Source organism: Gracilinanus agilis, chromosome 3 (genome assembly GCF_016433145.1).
Source record: "Gracilinanus agilis isolate LMUSP501 chromosome 3, AgileGrace, whole genome shotgun sequence".
In the NCBI taxonomy this organism is placed as follows: domain Eukaryota; kingdom Metazoa; phylum Chordata; class Mammalia; order Didelphimorphia; family Didelphidae; genus Gracilinanus; species Gracilinanus agilis.
Window position 1 is genome coordinate 449,824,711 of NC_058132.1, and position 21,800 is coordinate 449,846,510.

The 21,800-nt window shown below is 35.5% G+C and overlaps 1 protein-coding gene across 1 annotated transcript in view; it reads left to right on the forward strand.

Annotated features, from left to right (window-relative positions):
- CRYBG3 (crystallin beta-gamma domain containing 3) overlaps positions 1–21,800 on the forward strand; it is a 146,319-nt gene that overhangs the window by 41,526 nt on the left and 82,993 nt on the right. The window lies entirely within an intron of this gene.

The following is a 21,800-nucleotide window of genomic DNA, read 5'->3' on the forward strand; positions in this document are numbered from 1 at the left end:
GAGATAAAATGATGAAAAATTACATGTCATCTACCCTCCAAGAACTTTATGGAAGTAAAGGGGAAGGGGGGAAGATAAAACATGTACACAAATGTAATAAAAGGTAGAATGTGATAAGTCAAAGGAAAACCAGGAAACGGTGTTTTGAGAAATTGGAAGAGAAAAAGATGACTCATCTGAATCAGGGATAGAGGCATTAATGATTAAAATTATCTGAGAGATTGATTTTGGGGTAAGAATATGAGTTTATTGATTATATCAGGTACGTATCATAACTGATAAAGTGATCTAGATCTCCATGGCTCCCTCAGAATCATCTGTGCTGGGTCAGGTGGCATAATAGATTTTTAGGAGCTCATTCTTCATTCCTTCCCTTGAATGTCCCAAAATATCTTTAACTGATGATAGTTGATTAAGAGTTGAAGCATCAATCTGTCAAGTCTAGCAAGTGCCAGTTCGACAGAATCAGTTAGGGTCCCCAAAAGGTAGCAAGGAAAATGGCACAGACACAATTTGGGGTTAGGAGGGCTAGAGGTACTGATAGCAACCAAAAGCACTTTATTGAAAGTTACATCTACTTTCATATGGGGAGAAAGCAAGCTGAGGATTTTGCACAAGTTTCTACTTATACAATGAAGGTAAATAATTCATAAAGTGATACAGTATAATCTAGTTTACCTCATCAAGTCTACACAGTGATTTCTATAGATCATAAATCAACATGCTTAGATTCCCAAGGAAATACATAAGTGATTTTGTAAGAATATTCAATTCCAGTGGGAATAAGGAGAGAAAGGGGTGTGAGGCTTCAGGTGAGGAGTGAGTTACATGTCTAACTTCAACTGAGGTATGGCCTCAGTTTTTCTGAGGACCTGTGTTTCCCAGAGCTTTGCTCCATTGGAGTTTTTCAGGTTTTGCCATCTACATTGACCTATCCACCTCTTCCCATACCTATGGCATGGGGAATCGGTACACAGGAAAAGAACCCTCCTCACCCTTCAATTATTAACCAATTCTTTCAAAAAGGAAAACATTCCTTGGGATTCCCAAAGACAAAGAAAAATGAAGAAGGAGCAGTGGACTGGATGATATCTCTGGCCCACATCCCAGACACAGGAATACATAGTAATTCTCTCTAATATATAGGAATTAATACAATATATGAAAAGCAAATTCTCACAGAAGGAAGAGAAGGCAGGAAAAATGCCATGGAAGAAGTGGTACCTGAATTGTCCTGGAAAAAAAGGGGGTGTTTCAGTAGCGTGAGATGGAGTTAGAAAGTTCTATTCCAAGCATAGGATACAGTATAAGCAAAAGTGAGAATGAGGAGGGTGACCATAAAGAAATTCATTTTTAATTAGGGGGAAGGGAACAAGCATTTATTAAGCATTTATAATGTGACAATAACTATAATAAGTGATTTACAGATAGTCATTTGATTTTCATAGTGAACAACGAAGTCAATACTATTATCATTATCCTTATTTTACAGTAAAGGAAACTGAGGCAGACAGAAGTTAAGTGGCTTACCCACTAATCACATTAGTTAGTAAGTCTCTGAGGCCAGATTTGAACTTGTCTTCCTAATTACATCCCCAGGAGTCTATCCCCATGCAACCTAGCCAATTAATTAACCAATGCATTATATGTCTCACAAACATAAAATATAGCATTTTATACCTTGAAATCACAATGATCTTTTATGTCTATGGATGAACAATTTTTCCATTGTTTCAAAATGTGTGGGATAATAAGGTAGTTACAAGTTAATAAGGTAATTATACTTAATGCTTTTCATTTAATAAGACTTTATACCTTTCGGAGTATTTTCATAAATAGTGTAAATATTTTCCCTGGATTACTTAAGTTTTTGGCAGACCTGGGATTTGAACATAGTTCCCCTAAATGCTATTCTTATGATTCTTTTTGGACTCTAAGGTTGTTCTTCTACAATTATATTGTCATACAACATTAACTTTATTTTTATTTTTAAAGAAGAAAACAATGGATTGAAAAACATTGGTCTTTGAGAACTGATGCCATTTCAGCTCTTATTTTTCATTTAATAACTTATTAAACAACTAATATGCTGGGCATTATGCTAAGAGCTGGGGACATAGGGAGCCACTGAAGTTTGTTTTGTAAGGAGTGATAGACATTATTGGACTTGAGCTTAAATAAAATCACGTTAGTCTTTGAATAGAGGATGGATTGAAGATGAGAGACACACTTGAGGCAGGCAGAACGTACAACTGGCTTTTGCAAAGGTCTGGGCATGAGGCTCTCTCAATTGAGACCTTGCAGCAGAGTGATGGCAATGTCAGAGGAGAGATGGGGCAGTATTCAGTAGATGTCAAATAGGCAAAATCAACAGATGTTGGCAACAGATTGGCTGTGTGGCTATGGGAGGTGAAAGTGAGGCATCTGGGATGACACTTAGGAGGCTAGTCTGAGGAACTAGGAGGATAATGTTGCCCTCTGCAGTATAGAGAGAAGTAGAAGTGGGGGAAGTATTTAGGAGGAAAGAGAAGTTTACTTTTGGACATACTGTGTTTTAATATATCTACTGGACAGGGCAACTAGATGGCTGAGGGGATTTAAGAGCCAGGCCTAGAGACAGGAGGTCCTAGGTTCAAATCTGCCCTCAGATACTTCCTACCTGTAACTCTGGACTAACCACTTAACCCCCATTGCTTAGCTTTTACCACTGTCTTGGAATCAATACAAAGTATCGATTCTAAGGCAGAAGGGGTAAGGGTTTAAAAAGAAAGGAAAATTTTAAAAAGATACCTTCTGGACATCAATTTTGAGATATCTGAAAGGCAACTGTAAATGCAAGATTGGAGGTCAGCAGAGAGGTTGGGATAGGACAGGAAGATCTGACAGTTGTCAACAGAAAGATGTTAGTCAAATCCATGGATAGATGAGATAGAAGAAAGGACCCACACTAGAACCCACAGGCACACACATGTATGGTTAGAAGGCATGCTCTAGAGGAGGATCCAGCGAAGGAAACATACTGAAAAGGAGTGGTCACAAAGGCAGGAGGGGAATAGGACCAAATGGTATCTTAAAAACCTAGAAGAGATTTTCTAGGAGAAGAGGTTGAGCAACCTTGTCAGAGGCTGCAGAGAGATAAGAAGAATGAGGATTGAGAGACCTTTGGATTTGGTAATTAGAAGGTGATTGGTAACTTTTATTGAAGAGTGGTAATGGCTAGGCAATGGGGGTTAAATGACTTGCCCAGGGTCACACAGCTAGGAAGTGTCTGAGGCCAGATTTGAACCTAGGACCTCCCTTCTCTAGACTTGGCCCTCAATCCATTGAGCCACCCAGCTGCCCCTAGTAACTTTGAAAAGAACAATTTTGGAAGAAGGAGGGGGTTGTTGTTTTTGTATTGAGTTTTAAGAGATGTGTAGGAATTCACTAGAAAACAAGAGGAGTAGCATAAAGACATGGAAATGGGAAAGTGAAGGATATGTTTAGTGGGCAGGAACAAATGATTTAGTTGGGGGGAACTGTACCAGGAGCAAATAATTAAAGAGAAGTCTGAAAAGGTATAGTTGTGCCATATTGTAAAGGAATTTACATGCTAAGTGAAGAAGTAGGTATGTGATTTTTGAGAAATTAATAAATCCATACAAAAGGAAGGTAATTCTGACTCCATGGACTGAATGAGGGGATGGGACAGTTTGGAAAAAAGACCTGTTAGGATATTTCATTAATGGCTATCAGAATAAAGAAGAGAAAGATTTGAGAGGTATTTCAGGATAGGGATTAAGATTACATTTATGGCTTCACTGACATGGGGAAATCCAGGTTAGAAAACGTCCACTTACTTGACACCTTCTATGCAATTTATGTCTGAGAAAGTTGCCCAGAATTGAGAGGATTGGTAACTTATAACTGATATAAGTGAAGGAAAGGAGGATTAATAGGTAATACCAACATTTCAGACATGAAACAATGGGTAAATGATAATAGCCAGCAACAGAAATGTTGAAATCAGAAGAGCAGCAAGTTTATGCAGTAGGAAATAGGGAGAGAAGTAGGTAAAGATATAGAAGCTTATTTAAAGTTATTAAATTTATTTATAAGTTATTTAAAGGGCTGTGATGTACTATTGGGCCTCAGAGCCCAATTGGGCCAAGACATTCTGGCATAAATTCTGGAGAGGGAGATTTTAACATAATTTAAGAAAAATTACTCAACAATCACAATTCTCAACAATACTATTCTCAAATAATCAGAAACAATTGGAAAAAAATACTAAAAGTATAATGAGCTACATATCTTCTTTATTTTGTAGGGAGCATTCCTGTTTAGGTACATAGTGGACCAGATGAGCCAGGAAGTTAACCTAGTCTCTGAACTTGTACTCTTTCAGTGCTGGGATTCTGTCATTAAAAACTCCTTTGGGAACATGTTCAAAAACATCTAATGAATGGGAAGTCATGATTTCTTGACGTGATCTATAACACTTACAGACATCTCAATTATTTCCCTTTCCACTTACAAGTCATTCTGATTGTTCCCTAGTTCTCACATTCCTTGCTTTTGACCCATTTGGTACCTTTCTTTCATTTTAGAGACTTCTCATAATTTCCTGGTCTTCTCCAGCTTGTCCTCACTAGACTAAAATTGTAAGAAAAACTCTTGACCCACCTTTTCTCCCTTCCGTGGTATATTTCTATAAAATGAGTAGTTCAGTGATAAAAGAAGTAAGAGCAACAATAGCTTGTTTATCTAGTAACTTGCATACATTGCCTCTGATATTCCAGTTAGCTCACTCCGTAAGGCAAGGCAAGAATTTGTTTTTCTTCTTTTGTACATTTGGAGATACAAAGTAACTGACAGCAGTGCAAAGCTAGTGGACAAAATGAATAGTGGCTTCTGTCAAATTTCTTGTGAAATTTTTTTACTTATCTTTTTATTTACTTATCAGGTCTAAATGTTTTAGTGAAACTTTCCCATCATTGTGAGAATGATATTCTTTATCCTATAAAGGTAAAAAATAAAAGAAATGTTAATGGAAAAATTTGGACTAAACGACCAATTTTGCTGAAGGGCCAAATTAAATGGACTCTGGAGTTAAAAATTTTCTTTGAAGAAGGGAATTTGAATTTTTTGACCATTTCAATAGCAGTTAGATCAGCTTTCTCAAGCTTATATTGTAAGGTGTTCATTTTTACTAAAGAGGAAAGGGAAAAAATAGGACAGTGAGAAGCCTTTTAATTCAGTTTTTTAGCATAAGAGAAACCCAATAAATAGTTGCCATCTTGATACAGAATATGGTTCTTTTAAGAAAGTTATTTCAGAAATGTCAGTGGTTAACTGTTTGGCCGAAATTTCTTTTCCTTACTTTTCCTATGCAGCATTTACTTGGTTTTATTCTCTTGCTATTCAGTTTTCTTTTTCATTATTACTTTACTCTTCATTAATTTTTCTTTAGTTCTTTCTTTCTCTGATAGACTTTATATTAAAATTGAGTATATCCCCTGGATCCCATTTTGTAATCTTGGGTTTGTAATTTCATTGGCAGCCCCAAAATGATGCTTATTTTCCAGAAGAATAAGCATTCTTTACAGTCTTTTACTTTTTTACTACTCTTTGGAGTGTTAACTGAATTGCTTCAAAATATTTTCCTACCAGTCTTATCCTTAAAACACTTGAATAGGTGGTTTTATCCACTTAGAATAAATTAGATAATTTTGAAGGTGATCAGAAACAACAGTATCATTCATTCTACTTATACATGTCCTGTCAACTTTCCCTTCTGATTTGACCTTTTCTTGTGACTTAGAATGACTAGGTTTTCAAATCCCTTCCCCAATCACAGATCCTTTTTTAGAAGGGAATGGTATTTAAAGTGCTCTGAAGTTGTATCTAATTTTAAACAGTAAATTCTTGAATACCAGTCCTGCCACAGCCCTTCTGTCCTCCTCCTCCAAGAACAATAAAAAAAGGAGCTTAGCTTTCCGTAGTGAAGGAATCTCTCTATGGAGGATGAAATCAAATTGAAATCTTAGAATAAATTTTAGAATTTTTCTGAAGTTGTGACCTACTAAGGCTTCGTGAAGCTAAAAAGTTTCAGAGACCTGACTTGAACCTAGATTTTGCTGCCTTCAGGCCCAGAACAATGCCCACTACTTCTATTTGTAATAGATAGATCTACTTCTATTTGTAATAGATAGGTTGCTAACGTTTTGTATTGATTTGGATATATGATTCCAGTTATATGTAGGAGGTGGGTATTGATGATATATGGGGTATGTATTTGAACACCCCCCCTTTTAGATACCAATGGGCCAAAGTAGCTGATTTCTCACCCCCCCTCCCCTACATGGGGAAGACCTTGGAGGGTGTAATTCTTGAGAGGGCTCCCCAAAAAGGAAAAACTGTAATGGAGTTATTGAAGGAAGATGTTAGGGATCAATTGAGACCCTAATGGACTGGATCCAGTGTTCAGTGCCACATATATTAAGACAAACCCCTCAGGTGCCCTGTTCAAACGACTTTTTTCCTTCAAGATGGAGTGTGTACTTGTCTTCCCCTCAGCCACTCAAGGGAAAGGATATAGGAAATCAAGGATTGTGGGAAAGGAATGAGTTTCACTATCAACTATATTCTTCTCCCTGAGAGAGCAGCACAGGACTTCTTTTGAGGTTTGGTCTCAGTAACTGACCCTCTCCCCCTACAATCTCCTATTCATTAATCTCTAAATTAATATAAAGGGAAGTAACAAGGATAAATGAATTAAGCAAGATCAGGAAAAGGTTCCCCAAGCCTGCTTCCCAGGGATTATGAGCTCTTGGGTCAAATTGGAGAACTGCTGTGTCAAAAGTCTTCTTAGATGGTAAATTGAAGTTTGTAGAAATGGATGTTAGTAGTTTTGATCTCCAAATAGTCTCCAATGTAGGGATACAGAGGAGCTAAATTCACTCAGGATCTACCAAATCTAACCTCCCTTCAAACTACATCCCTAATCCCCTGTAGGTTCAGGAGTGAAGCGACAGTTGAAAACTCCTCCTCCTCTAGCCCCTCCTTCACATTCCGAACTTCCAGAATCTTCAGGGCTTGTGCTCAATTCCATTTCATCTCAAAGCTGTAGCTTTACTTGTCTCCTTTTGCTAAATTCAGTCCACAGAGTTACATATATTCATTAGAGTTTTAAAGCTATTTCATTTATCATTTCATTTATGCTTTCTTGTTGGGAGCGGCTTCTAATACTAATTAACAAGGTGGATTGAGGGAAAGGGGATAGCAAGAGAAATTAGATGGAACTGTGGAAGCAATGTTTTTGTAAGATTAACTTAGAAGCAAGAAAAAAACTGATGTAGAACACTTACTTATGGTTTGGCATTGAGCAATACCCTTAACTCTGAGTCTTAGTTCTCCTCTCAGTAACAAGGAAGGCAGCATCACTTGTACCAGCTAGGCTGGGGTCATAAACGCATATATTTAGGTAAAGTGAACCTAAGCTTACTTACAGAGTAAAGAGAAGAGCTAGAAAATTTGAACACAGGTCCTCTTACTTCAAAATCCAGAGCTCTTAAATCTGTGGGTTCTGCTCTTTACCTTGATCATAAGAATGTTGTTATTAGGAAAGTATTTTGTAAACCTTAAAATGGTATGTAAATATGAGGTGCTAGTATTGCTATCATTTGAAACACTTAGATGGTTATACATCATATATGACTCCATAATAGTGAGATCAGTTTTTTGGGTCTGGCTTTTGGCATCAATGAGTCTCACATAAATAAGTTCCTTATTGTGAGCTTTTTAAATGACCTAATCTGGAATTTTGTTCCTGATTTTCTTTTGCTTTGGATGACTTAAAAAAATTATTGGAGATATAAATAAGACTTTTGTAAACAATATGTTCCAGATTTTGGGGAGAATTAAATTCTGTTTTATTTTAGTAGGTGAGAACAGTGTCATGCAAGCTGAGCATATGAAAAAATAAAATGGACTTGTGGGATGCATTCTCTTTACCACAAAGTCCCTTTGCAGTTGATTGATCAGGCCTTGGTTAATGATAATGCTCTTCATTTTTTCTAAACCTTTTAAATTTTCTTGTACAGATTTTCTTATCATTTGAAAAAGAAAATCACAGCCTCCTTAAATTGTGGTACTTTCCATAGATATGGCATTGGAGATTAGTGATTCAGTAAAGAAGAGTGGCATCCTATATCAACAGTTCTCCATATAATTTGTCCTCCTACCGCAGACAATACTGACTTTCCTGAATTTTATTAATAACGTTAACATAAAAATGTTTATCTTTTTGATAGATTACGTTTGTATTTTCATAGTTAATCCCCTGTTCTGTTAGTTCATGGAGTATTCATATGAAACTCATAAAGTATCTACAACAGACTTGACAAGACAAGCTCATTTTCTTTCCCTAAAACATTTCCTTTGGCTTAATTTTATAATGAGTAGTAACAATTAGTATATAGTTGTAGTAAAATACTTGGAAATAACATTTTTTAGTAGTCAGCAGTTATGTAGATTATTAAAAGTAGTTCTTTAGGTGGTGTGGAAAATGCATCATAATTTGGCAATGAAATTTTGAAACACCAAAGAAATATAAAGCCCTCAATTATTCATTAATTTCATATAGCATGCTTATTGATGTATCATTGGAGACAAATTACTTATCATTTATACATCACTTCTTTAGTAAATATCTAGCACTTAATTTTAGCTCTAGACATAAATTTTGAAAATATATGAAATATTTGACCAGAATAAATTGAAAACAACCTTTAAAAATATTTTAAAAAGAGGCTTACTACCTGTTTCTGCATCTGCAAAATTAAAATTTAGATTGTCATTTATAGAGTAGCTTACAAGTTTGGATGAGAAAATTAAAAAAATTTAATTTATCTAGAATATTTTTCCATGGTTACATGATTGATATTCTTTCCAATCCCTCTTCTCTACCCCACCCCCCCAGAGCCAATGAGCAATTATATGTATCATTGCTCAAAACCCATTTCCATATTATTAGTATTTGCAATAGAGTGATCATTTGAAGATCCCCAGTCACATCCCCATTGAACTACATAATCAATCATATGCTTTTCTTCCATGGTTCTGCTCCCACGGTTCTTTCTCTGGATATGGATAGCATTCTTTCTCATAAGTCCCTCAGAATTGTCCTGAGTCATTGCATTGCTGCTAGAAGAAAAGTCTATTACATTCAATTATGCCACAATATATCAGTTTCTGTGTACAGTGTTCTCCTGGTTCTGCTCCTTTTGCTCTGCATCAATTCCTGGAGGTCTTTCCAAATGAGAAACTTTTATCTTAAATTCTTTAGCTCTATGGGAGCATTTGTTTATTGAGAATTAATCATTAAAATTTTACTGAAGCTTTTTTAACCAAATAATAGTCAGCAGCAAAGTTTTTTGTTGGATTAAGTCACTGAAGAATCAAAACTCTTTCCCCTTAACCTTCTCCAATCCCTTGTGACAGGAACAATATCCCAGGGCCTGCTCCAGTGCAAGTTAAGCCAATTATTCCTTGAAAGGTATTAAGACTATCTCAAGACTCAGTTGGCTTAAGAGGGTCTTAAGACTCACACTCTTGATAGCTACAAAACAGCCTCAAACTTCTCTAGGCACTCTGATGGTTGGCTAGTGGAAAACAATGCAGGACTCTTGAGCAAAGAGCTTTACTTAGCTGAATTAATTAGAAGTATTCTCAGTGCTGCTTCTTAAATATCCTTCTGTGATAGTGAAGTAGTAAATCTTTTAACTGTTGAATTATCTACAAGTGTCTCATTTTGTTCTACTATCTAGCCTAAACTATCAGAAGACTGGCCTTACTTAGTCAGACTCAGACCAGAACACTTTTATCCTAACATTGTCAAAGTTAACTGTTACCTATTGTTTATCTCAGTGGCAAAGCTGCTTATTAATGGAAATGAATAGAATTTTAAGAAGTAGACAGTGAGACAAGTTTAGAAACACTGTTTGGAATTTGTGCCAGAACTTTTTCTAGGGGAAAAAGAAAACAAAAAACTAATTTTATTCTACAAGTTTACCTTTAAAATGTAAAGATTAATGGTCTCTTTAAATTCTAAGTTTAGTTAGCATGACAGAACTTTTAAGTAACCCTTTCTTCTTGGCATGTCTTCATTTTGTAGTATAACTATTCCAATCCATATTTCATGCCAAAGAGAAGTATAGGTTATGTCCAATTGAGCAAACATACTATACAATGTGGAAAGTCTTCTTCAAGTTTACATCCTAATATTTGAGGAGAAAAACTGCTATGTGTTCCCAGACAACTTCTTTCTACCATTAAGAAGCACAGTGAAGACACTACTCTGGATCCGAGATCTGGTGCTGCTGTCTACCATTTGTTTTCTTGCTCTTTCCCAGTTCTATGAAGGTTAAATATAAAAAAATGCTGCTCCAAGTCTTCTACTAACTAATTAGAAAGAGAAGACTATTTTAAGAAAGAGGAACAAAGAAGGAATTTTAGATTTGGACACTTAAGTTGTAGAATTGGACATTTAAAAATGTATGTAAAAAGTCTTGCCAGTTAAACACTACCATTTGAGAAAGTTTTCTCCCCAAATATTGAGCAGAAAAACTAAAGAACTAAAGAAAAACAACTTTTATCTTCTATTCTTGCAGTATAACTTTAGGAAGATAAATCTGAGATTGAAATTTGAGTGCTACATATTTAAAAAACAAACAAACAACAAAGCACTTTATGAGGTTAAATTTATATTATTATCAGAATTATTTTCTTTACTCCTAATGTGTGGAATAGTGCTGAAAATAAATGTAAACAAACTGTCATATTTAAGAAGCTTATAGCTGAGGGGATCAGGCATATATTTATAAAAGAAAAATAATACATGACTTAAAATCAAAAGAGACTTTCTGGTACATCTTCATTTTATAAGTAAAGAAGCTGAGGTCCAGAAGGACTGAGATTTGTCCAAATAAAATTCAGTTTAACAGATATTAAGAATGACTCTGTTGAAGAGCAGCTAAGTAGCTCAGTAGATTGAGGCTGGAGATGGGAAGTCCTGGGTTCAAATATGACCTTTGGTACTTCCTAGCTGTGTGATCCTAGGCAAGTTGCCTAACCCATATTATTTTGCTGCCTTGAAATTTGAACGTAGCATCTATTCTGAGACAGAAGGTCTGGGTTTAAAAAAAAACAACAACAACTTGTTGAGGATAGTACTCACTCCTGGTTTTTCTAGAGATGTGCCTTGTATTCTGCTCTAGGCCCCCTTCTCTTCTCCCTGGTGATCTCATCATCTTTCATGAATTAAATTACCAATTCTGTGATGATGATTCTTAAATCTGCTTTTTCTACCCCATTTCTCTGTTGACCTCCAATCTCGAATCTCCAATTGCCCTTCAGCCATCTCAAAATGAATGTCTAGTAGAAATCTTAAATCAACATGTCCAAAACTGAACTCATTATCTTTCCTTATAAATCTTCCCCTCTTCCTAATTTCCTTTTCCTATAAAAGGCAATACCTTCCTCTTAGTCCCTCATGCTTACAACCTATGAGCCATCCTGGATTCTTCACCATCTCTCACCTTCCCATATCCAGGCTGTTGTCAAGGCCTGCTGATTTTACCTTTATAACATCTCTAATCTGCCCCTTCCCTCTTTGACACTGCCACCACTTTGGTACAGACCCTCATCAACTAGTACCTGGACTTGTAATATACTGTTGGCAGACTTCCTTGCCAAGTCTCTCCCCACTCCAGTCTCTCTTCCACTCAGTCTCCAAAGTGATCTTCCTAAAATTCTGGTCACCTCTACCCCATAAACTCAGTGGGTTCCTACCATCTCCAAGATCAAATGCAAAATCTTAGTTTGGCATTCAAAGGCCTTCATAACCTATCTCCTTTCTACCTTTCAAGTCTTCTTACACCTTATACTCTAGCAGGTACTTTTTGATCAAGTGACACTTTCCCTCTGTTTATCCCCCATGCCTGTGAACATCCCTTCTCTGCTCTGACTGCTGACCTCACTGGCATCCTTTAAATCTCAAAATCCCATCTTTGAACCCAAAGAATCCTTCCCCAACCTCTCTTAAATGTAGTGCCTTTTCTGTTAATTATTTCATATTTATTGGGTTTACATTTTGCTTGGTGAATATTTGTTTCTAAGTTGTCTCCCCCATTTGATTGTAAACTCCTTAAAGACTTCACATAGTGACTGGCACAAAATAGACACTTAATAAATGTTTATCTATTAAAAATTTATCCGAGTTAAAACCACTGCTACTCTCAGAAATGTATCTTCTTTAAGGGGTTGCAGGGTGGAAGCGATAGTGGTAGATCACAACATATGCATTGATAAACACAAAATATATAAAAAATGAAGACAGTTATTTCAGGAAGACAGTTAACTGGGGAAGTGAAGAAAAATCTCTTGTAGGAGGTGATACTTGAGGGCAGAAGTGAATAGATAGAGCCAGGGGTTCAGATAGTTGGAGGTGAACAGGATTGGTGTGGCAGCTTAAATGGAAGCACAAAAGCAAAAGTTGGGATGTTTTCTATAAGAAACATCAAGAAGACCAAGTCTGGCAGATAGTGTCTAAGGGGTAAAAAATGTAAAATCAATCCAGAGAAATGTATTAGAGTCAGACAGGGAAGCACTTCAGTTCTAGAGGCATTATAAAGGTATCACTAACTTCTTAAATATGGAAGTTAAATGACAAGAGCTGTGCACTCAGAACATCAGTGTAGCAAAATAGTGGAGAATGAATTGGAAAAAGGATACTATTTGTAGTAGTCCAATTTTGACTTAGTCCACTTTGAGAAGTGACAAGAATGAATTATGGTAGTAGATTATGAATGGAAATAAAAGGCTGGCTTTCGTGGAGGTGGAATTGATGGTATTTGGCATGGGCGAGTGAATGAGAGTGAAGAGTTTTATGTTGTCATCATGGGTAACTGGAAGAATTTTGAAGCCCTCAGAAATGGGGAAATTGGTAGGAGTGTCAATAGTCAGTAAACATTTATTAAGCTCCTATTATTGTGCCAGGCATTATGCTAAATACTGAGGAAATAAATATGAAAAAAGTAAGATAGCCCCTGCCCTCAAGTAGCTTTACAGTATAACGGAGGAAGGCAAAACACAAAAGGATATTGAAAAGCCAGAGAAGAATACCAAGGTGAGAATGCTATAAGAGTTGTCCCATTGAGGTCAGAGGTATGTGCAACAGGATCAGAAATGAAATGTGTTAACTGAAGTTTCTCTTTAAATGGAAGTTTGGAGTTTGTAGCCCATCCTTTCCTCAGAGCAGGAGTACCAAGACTAATGACTTTACAGAATGATGACATTATCCCAGTAATGAATTTCCCTGAACATGGTGTCGAAGTTAGTGAGAGGACCCATCATAATGTAACCAGGTGAGAAATGAGATATATCTGAGGTGAGGTCTCTTCTTGGATTTGGAATTTACAGTGGAAATTTTTTTTTTCTGAAATGGCCCCTTTGTCATTTTTTATGATGTATTATATTCATGTACCATCATGTGTTCATCCATTTTCCAGTTGATGGAGTTTACAGTTCTTAGTCATAAAATTTTTTTGGAATGGATATCTTTCTATAAATGGTTCCTTTTCTTTGATCACTTACAGTGGTGCAAATCTAACAATAATAGATATTGCTAAGTGAAAGAGTATATGCATTTTACTGATGGGGGTTGCAAATAATTCCAAATTGCTTTCTAGAATTAGGCTATATTAATTCAAAATTCCACTATTAATGTATCAGTAGGACTGTTCTTTCCATTTTCCTTACTGCTTTTTTTCGGTCATTTTTGCTAATTTGATAGGTGTGAGGTGTAAGAGTTTTTAATTATCACTTCTCCTAATAATAGTGATTTGGAGAAATTTTTCATATTATTGTTGAAATTTTGAATTATCTTGAGAATTGTCTGTTTACATAAATTCTAAATAACTGTAATCAGCAAAATCATCTGACTTCTCCCTCTACCTCCACTCACTACTCCATTCAGTACCATGAATGTAGAAACAGAGAAATTGGATAGTAGAATTGGTTGGAGTTTAGGAAAGGATGAATGGTGAAAAGGGCAAAGGTCAAGCAATTTAATGATAGAGAACATTGTAAAGTTGAATTGATTCACTATACAGTCAAGAAAGCAAAGGAAAAAAATAAGGTCAGAAAATAAGGTTGATGACCTGGGAAAGCAAATTGAGGTGAAACAATTGACGGGGGGTTACATGGGTTTTAGGAAATGATAGTATGTTGCATCAAATGATGAATATGAACACTGAGTGCTTGTAGGATTAGACAATATTGTGAACACTGGTTACTGAGGACTTAATAATTCGTGGAGGAAATAGAATTTGAGCTGGCCAGTCTAGTAAGGGTAAAATTGAAATGGGAGACAAGGTACTTTAGGAAGAAGAGCATATAAAAGAATGCCTTGCTTGTTCTGGAGACAAGGTATAGACTAAATGAAGCAAAGGGGGAAAAGGATAGGTAAGGCTATAAAAGTAGATTGAGACTCATTTTGGATAGCCATATGTGCCTGACAAATTTAGAAAAAAATGTTTTTGAGTTAGGGTTAAGGGGAAGAGGAGGTGTAGTGTGAATTTTGTTTTGGCTGTGTATAAGATAAATTAGAAGGGGGAGGGTCTAAAGATGGATAAGAGATTATAGCAATAGTTTGGGGAAAAGGTGATATGATGGCCCCAAATGGTATTAAATGACTTTGAGAAAAGGAAGGGGCACATAGTAATTGATTTATATTTGGAAAAAGAACAAACCAGAATATTATATTACTTGAAATCTTCCTATTTGGAATTAGGTCAGATGTCTTTAGATATAGAATTTTTTATAGATTTGGAGACTGGTCCTCCCCCTACCTCCACTCTTTTCAACTACATTTTAGATGTGGCATAATCTCCCTCATTCAAAGACCTCCTTAAAATAATAATTATAAAAAATAACAAACTTTTCAAGAGTTCTTATACAGAGAATTAGCTCTTTATACAGATAGCTCAGTAAAGAAACTTTTCCCAAGTTCTCCACTTTTTAATTCGGTTTATTTTACAAGAAATGGTACTTTTTCAAGTACACTCTCTTGTAATAGTTATTATTTTCAGTTTGGCTCTGGGAGACTGAGACTTTCCCTTTAACTGGGTGATTATGCCCTATCTTCAGGCATATGTAAGCAGTTTGCTAGTGATGATTTCAACTTCTTTTTAATTGATGGAGACTGAGATGATTCACTTCCTGTAGTGCTTTCTAGCTAAATGTACAAGCTTTTGATAGGTGCTTCAAAGGAAACAAGTATTTAATTTTGTTTTGCTTCTGTTTGTCTGACTCTCTTTACTATTTTATAATTGTTTGAGATCTAAAAGGGGCCTCAGAAGTTTTTCATACAACCCTCTCATTTAACGAATCATTAACCATTAATTAAGCACCTAGTATATGTAGGCACTGTGCTAAGCAGTGTGGATACAGAAAGAAGCAAAAGATGGCCCCTGCCCTCAAGAAGCTTATAATCTAATGGGAACTTACTAATTTAATATAACAACATCTATACAAAGCTTGCTTTATACAGCTAAATAGGAAATGATTAAGAGAGAAAGTACTAGAATTAAGAGGAATTAGGAAAGGCTTCCTGGAGAAGGTTGAGTTTTAGTTGGAATTTAAAGGAAGCCAGATTGATTATTAGTTGTAGTAGAGGAGGGGGAATGCTTCAGGAGTGGAGGAAAGCCAGAAAAAATGCCTGTAAGTGAGAGGTAGCGTGTCTTCATTGTAGAAGAGGCAGGAGACCAATACCATTGGATCTAAAAATATTTGTTGAGATGTAAGGTACAAGAAATTTGGAAATTAAGGAGAAGATTGGGTTATGAAGGGCTTTGAATGCCAAAGAGAGCATTTTGTATTTGCTCCTGGAAAAAATAGGAAGCCACTGGAGTTTATGGAGTAGAGGAGTGACTTGTGCTTTAGAAAAATCACATTGAAAATTGAAAGATGGGTTGGAGTAGAGAGAGGACATGAGGCAGGTAAACCCACCAGCAGGAATGAGATGATGAAGACCACTCTAGAGATGGTAGCAGTGCCAGAGAAGAGAAAGGGACATATTTGAGAGATGCTGAGGTGAAATTGTCGGATCTGGACAATAGCCTGGGTATGGGGAGGTGAGAAACAGTGAGGGAGCCAGGATGAGCCTGAGGCCTGGGAGAATGGTGATGTCTTCTACAGTAATTGGAAAGATTGGAGAGGGGTAGAATTTAAGGAGGAAGATAATGAATTCTATTCTGGACATGTGAGTTTAAGATTTCAACTGGACATTCACTTTAAGATCATCTGCCTGAAAGGCACTTGGAGATGTGAAATCAGAGATTAGCAAAAAGATTGAGGCAGGATAGGGAGATTTGGGGATCATCATCAGCCTACTACTGGGAGCTGCTGAGATTATCAGGTGAAGGGTTAGAGAGGGAGAAGAAGGCCCAAGATAGAACCCTAAGGGATACTTATGATTAGAGGGTGTGATCTGGAGGAAGGTCAAAGAGACATCCACATATAGTAAATAGAAGAGCTGGAGTGCGTTTCCATAGCAGTAGTCTGGTGAAGGGAGAGGTAGAAGTGTAGAGAAATAAATTAGGGTGTAAAGATTTTGTGTTCTTACAAGAGGGAAATTAGTTGGGTTTTTTGATGGTGGTTGTTGTTTTTAAGAAAAGTCAATGTAATGAAAACAAAATGAGATAATTATAAATATATGAAAAGTCTAGCAGAATGGCAGACTGAAGAAGCTATATTTTTATAATCTCCATGCTAGCATTTTATTTAAAATTTTTGTATTAGTATTCTTTAGAAAAATTAGTCTATAGTTTATCTGTTTTTACTCTTCCTGGTTTAGGTTTGGAACTATATTTGTGTCATAAAAGACATTTGGTAGTTTTCTTTCAACTATTTTTCTAAATACTTTATAGAGAATTTGGAATTGTTCTTTAAATGTTTGCTAGAATTCACTCATGAATCCATTTGACCATAGGAAATTTTTTTCTTAAGGAATTAATTGATGGCTTGTTCAATTTCTTTTTTCTGAGATAGTTATTTAAATATCCTATTTCGTCTTTTGTTAATCTGGGTAGTTTATATTTTTGTAAATATTTAACTATTTGCTTATTAGATCATCAAATTATTGGCATATAATTGTGCAAAATAGCTCTCAATAATTGCTCAGTAATTTAATTTCCTTTTCATTGGTGATGAGTTTACCCTTTTAATTTTTTAAATTTTTTTATATAATCAAAATAATTTATTTTACATTTTGTAATTTTCTCTAACTCCTGCTTGGTTTTAAAATCTTTCCTTTCCCAGAGAACTGACAATTAAACTATTCTATGTTCACTTAACTTATTTATAGTTTCCCTCTTTATATTCAAGTCATTCACCTATTCTGAATTTATCTTGGTGTAGGGTATGAGATGTTGATCTAACCCTAATCTCTCCCATGTTGTTTTCCAAATTTCCCAGCAGTTTTTGTCAAATAGTGGATTTTTGTCCCAAAAGTTGGGCTCTTTGGGTTTGTCATACACTGTCTTGCTGATGTCACTTACCCCAAGTCTATTCCACTGATCCTCCCTTCTGTCTCTTAACCAGAACCATACTGTTTTGATGACTGCTGCGTTATAGTACAGTTTAATATCTGGTACGGCTAGGCGCCCTTCCTTCACATTTTTTTTTCATTATTTCCCTTGATATTCTTGATCTTTTGTTATTCTAGATGAACTTTGTTATAGTTTTTCCTAATTCAGTAAAGAAGTTTTTTGGTATTTGATAGGTATGGTGCTAAATAGGTAAATTAATTTGGGTAGAATGGTCATTTTTATTATGTTAGCTAGTCCTACCCATGAGCAATCAATATTTTTCCAATTGTTTAGATCTAGTTTTAATTGTTTGGAAAGTGTTTTGTAGTTGTTTTCATATAATTCCTGTGTTTGTTTTGGTAGATAGATTCCTAAGTATTTTATATTGTCTAATTTTAAATGGTGTTTCTCATTCTAACTCTTCCTGCTGTGATGTGTTGGAAATATATAGAAATGCTGATGATTTATGTGCATTTATTTTGTCCTGCAACTTTGCTAAAGTTGTTGATTATTTCTACCAGCTTCTTAGTTGATTCTCTAGGATTTTTTAAGTAGATCATCATATCATCTGCAAAGAGTGATAGCTTAGTCTCCTCCTTGCCTATTTTGATACCTTCAATTTCTTTTTCTTCTTTAATTGCTACTGCTAGTGTTCCTAGTACAATGTTAAATAATAGAGGTGTTAATGGGCATCCTTGTTTCACTCCTGATCTTATTGGAAAGGCTTCTAATTTATCCCCATTGCATATGATGCTTGTTGATGGTTTTAGATATATACTGTTTATTATTTTTAGGAAAGGTCCTTCTATTCCTCTACTTTCCAGGGTTTTCAATAGGAATGGATGCTGTATTTTGTCAAAGGCTTTTTCAGAATCTATTGAGATAATCATGTGATTTTTGTTAGATTGTTGATAAGGTCAATTATGTGGATGGTTTTCCTAATGTTGAACCATCCTTGCATTCCTGGTATAAATCCCACCTGATCATGGTGGATGATCCTCTTGATCACTTGCTGGAATCTCTTTGCTAATATTCTATTTAAAATTTTTTCATCTATGTTCATTAGGGAGATTGGTACCATATTTGTGTCATAAAAGGAATTTGGTAGGACTCCTTCTTTGCTTATTATATCAAATAATTTGTATAGTATTGGGATTAATTGCTCTTTGAATGTTTGATAGAATTCACTTGTGTATCCATCAGGCCCTGGGGATTTTTTCTTAGGGAGTTCTTTGATGGCTTGTTCAATTTCTTTTTTCTGAAGGTATTTTATTTCTTTTGCTGTTAATCTAGGCAATTTGTATTTTTGCAAATATTCATCCATATCTCCTAAATTGTTATATTTGTTGCCATATAATTGGGCGAAATAGTTTTTAATGATTGCCTTAATTTCCCCTTCATTAGAGGTGAGGTCTCCCTTTTCATCTTTAATACTGTCAGTTTGGTTTTCTTCTTTACTTTTTTTTATTTGATTGACCAGTACTTTGTCTATTTTATCTGTTTTTTCAAAATACCAGCTTCTAGTCTTATTTATTAATTCAATAGTTCTTTTACATTTGATTTTATTAATTTCTCCCTTGATTTTTAGTATTTCTAATTTAGTTTTCATCTGGGGATTTTTAATTTGCTCGCTTTCTAATTTTTTAAGTTGCACGCCCAATTCATTAATCTCTGCCCTCCCTAATTTGTTAATATATGCACTCAAGGATATATATTTCCCCCTGAGTACTGCCTTGGCTGCATCCCACAGAGTTTGGTAGGATGTCGTGTCATTGTCATTCTCTTCAATGAAATTGCTTATTGTTTCTATGATTTCTTCTTTGACTAACTGATTTTGGAGAATCATATTATTTAATTTCCAAATTAGTTTTTGATTTTCCTGTCCAGGTGCCTTTACTAATTATTATTTTTATTGCATTATGATCTGAGGCTACATTTATTATTTCTGCTCTTTTGCATTTGTTTGCAATGTTTCTATGCCCTATTACATGGTCAATCTTTGTGAATGTACCATGTGCAGCTGAAAGGAAGGTGTATTCCTTTTTGTCTCTATTTATTTTTCTCCACATATCTATTAAATCTAATTTTTCTAGGACTTCATTAATCTCTCTTACCTCTTTCTTATTTATTTTTTGGTTTGGTTTATCTAGATCTGAAAGAAGGATATTTAGATCTCCCAATAGTATGGTTTTACTATCTATTTCCTTCTTGAGACCTATCAGTTTCTCCTTTACAAATCTGGTTGCTGTGCCATTTGGTGCATCCATATTGAGCAGTGTTATTTCCTCATTGTCTATACTGCCTTTAATCAGGATGTAATGACCTTCCCTGTCTTTTTTAATCATATCTATTTTTACTTTGGCTTTGTCAGAGATCATAATAGCCACTCCTGCCTTCTTTTTCTCATTTGATGCCCAAAGGATTTTGCTCAAGCCCTTTACCTTAAACCTGTATATGTCCACCCGCCTCATATGTGTTTCTTGTAGACAAGATATGGTAGGATTTTGGTTTCTAATCCACTCTGCTATTTGCTTCCTTTTAAATGGGCGAGTTCATCCCATTCACATTCAGAGTTATAATTATCAGTTGTGTATTTGCTGACATTTTGGTATCCTCCCCTAGTTCTACCTCTTCTTCTTATACTCTTTCCTTTTAAACCAGTGGTTTGCTTTATGCCAGTAACCCTTGTCCCCTCCCTTGATTTACTTCCCTTTCTACTCCCTCCCGTATTATTCACCTCTTTTTATTTTTAAGGCCAATGAATTCCCTCCCCCTTCTTTTTCCCTCCCTTTTTTGACCTCCCCTCTCCCCTGCTCCCCTTGGTTTATCCCTTCTGACTTTCTCAGTAGGCTTAGATAGAGTTTTATATCCTAATGGATAATGTAGATACTCTTCCCTCTCGAGGTTGATTACACTGAGAGTAAGGTTTAAATATTACCTCTTAATGCTCTCTTCCTCTCCTTCTTATGATAGTATTCATCCCTTCCCCTTCCCATGCCCTCTTTGTGTGTAAGAGAATGTCCTATTTTTCTTATTCATTCAAGTTTCTCTTGGTGTCCTCTACTATTCCCCCTCTTTCTCACCCCCATATCATCTTAGACCATTTAGTATTCCAACCTCTCCCTAAGAATAATTCTTCCAATTACTATAATAGTGAACACTAAAATAGTGACTAGAGTTCCTTACAGAGAATTATACATAACATTTCTCCACATAGGAATACCAATAATTAGATCATATTGAAGCCTTTAAAGAGGCAAATTTTAAAAATATGTGTTTTCTTTCTTTCCCCTCAGTTTCTTATTTACCTTTTCATGTTTCTCTTGATTTTTGTGGTTGGATATTGAACTTTCCATTTAGTCCTGGTCTTTTCTGTGCAAATACTTGGAAATCTTCAATTTTGTTGAATGCCCAGACTTTCCCCTGGAAGTATATAGTCAGTTTTGATGGGTAGGTGATCTTTGGTTGTAGACCCAGTTCTCTTAACTTTCTGAATATCATATTCCAAGCCTTGGGGTCTTTTAGTGTGGAGGCTGCCAGATGTTGTGTGATAATGATTGGTGCTCCTTGATATTTGAATTGTCTCTTTCTGGCTTCTTGTAAAATTTTTTTCTTTTACTTGGAAGGTCTTGAATTTGGTTATTATATTCCTAGTGGGTTGTCTTTTCTGGATATAGTATAGAGGGTGATCTATGGATCCTTTCAGTATCTATATTACCCTCTTATTGTAGAACTTCAGGGCAATTTTGCTGAATAATTTCTTTTAGTATGGAGTCCAAATTTCTATTAATTTTTGCTTTTTCAGGAAGACATCTCTTCTAGACCTGTTTTCTTGGTCTTTCACTTTCTCATTGAGATATTTCATGTTTCCTTCTATTTTATCAGTGTTTTGACTTTGTTTTATTTGTTCTTGCTGTCTTGAGAGATCATTAGCTTCTAATTGCTCGATTCTAGCTTTTAGGGACTGGTTTTCCTTTCCAATCTGGTCATTTCTGGTGTTCAATTTGCTTATCAGTTCATTTGATTTCTGAGCCTCACTTTCCAATTGCAAAATTCTGCCTTTTAAACTGTTATTTTCCTGCCAGATCTCTTCCATCTTTCTCATCATCTCAGATTTGAACTTATCAATGGCTTGTGGGCAGTTTTCATTATTTTTGGAAGTTTTGGATA